Here is a 1,404-nt window from a genome sequence, read left to right on the forward strand (position 1 = left end):
AATTTTATTAAGAAAGGACTTGTGTCGCTTAAGTTTCGTCGGAACGAAGTTACAGAAAGTTAATTAACAAACGGAGACGTAACAATATATTCGGTTTCCAAGAAGACGGGTAGATGGCCTATGTATGTGTATTTTATGGCATTCTAAATGCAGCATGAATAAATGCTAACATAATATATAAACATAACCTAGCAACGATATGTTCCAATGAAATTCCAAGGTGAATTTTTCTTCGCGAACTAGCATTATCGCTGACAAAACCATGGATAAAGCAACGGCTTGATACTATTCATCTTTCAAGATCACCACGATTCAAAATCTCTCAGCTAAAAGGGGAAGGTAATTTTACGTAATCAGGGAGACCGCTTCCAACTGGAAGGAAGCGATGTCACTTCTGCAAGCGAGAAGTTGATTGAAAAACAAACATACGTGTCTCATGTGAAAACCACTATGTGCTGATCACCAGCTTTACATGTGCTCAGAGTGTAATGAAGAGTCTCACAAATAATGTAACTAATGTCAGTGCATAAACAAACGTATTAAGTGAAGTTTCTATAATCTTTATTTATTTGTATTATGTAAAACTATGAATACATGTTTTTTGTACATGGGATCATCTGGGACCACACCTGGTATTGATGATTGAAAATTTAACGCTGGCATTCTAGGATTAAGAATGGGATGTTTATATGCAATAGCAAAGCTGTATTAAATTTTTATAACCCAATTTTTGGTCATTTGTGCAATATACAAATGTTTAATTACCATTTTGTGTTTGAAAGTATGTATACGTAATATTGTTTGTAATTTTTCATGAATGGATCAAACAGCTGAATATTTTTAAACTTGTGCTACTCTCTCTACAAAATTTGTAATATTGAATATTTCACAGATTCTGATTGTGGAACTCAACTTTAAGTTTAGTTGTAAAATGATACAAATTCCTAATAGCAATCTCGTTCCAAAAGTATATTAGTGACAAGTTGAAATATTTACTTTAGCAGGACTTTTGGGCATTGTGGAAAAGGTGAGAAACTTAGCATTTTTCAAGGGGTTGGTGAAAACGGTACTTGTTACATACCCAACGCCATGGTGACATTGAACTTATAACAGACTCTGCCTAAGTAAGTTAAAAACATATGACCACAATCCATAAAAAACAAAACACACGCAAAAAGAAAAAAACATTAGAACAAAAACGTGGCAAAAAACAAAAGCCATCGACAAAAATATAACATTATAATGTCAAAAATATGTTGCAATCCAAGAAGGGGCAGTATTCTAAGCTATATTTCGATACTTTAATTTAGTTGTTAGCAAGACGATGCATGCCGTTAAGATCGAAAACCATATATTAATATCTAGACATGAGTACATTAGTTATGAATACGAGTTGGTTCAGTG

This window comes from Limulus polyphemus, unplaced genomic scaffold, assembly GCF_000517525.1.
Source record: "Limulus polyphemus unplaced genomic scaffold, Limulus_polyphemus-2.1.2 Scaffold1273, whole genome shotgun sequence".
In the NCBI taxonomy this organism is placed as follows: Eukaryota; Metazoa; Arthropoda; class Merostomata; order Xiphosura; family Limulidae; genus Limulus; species Limulus polyphemus.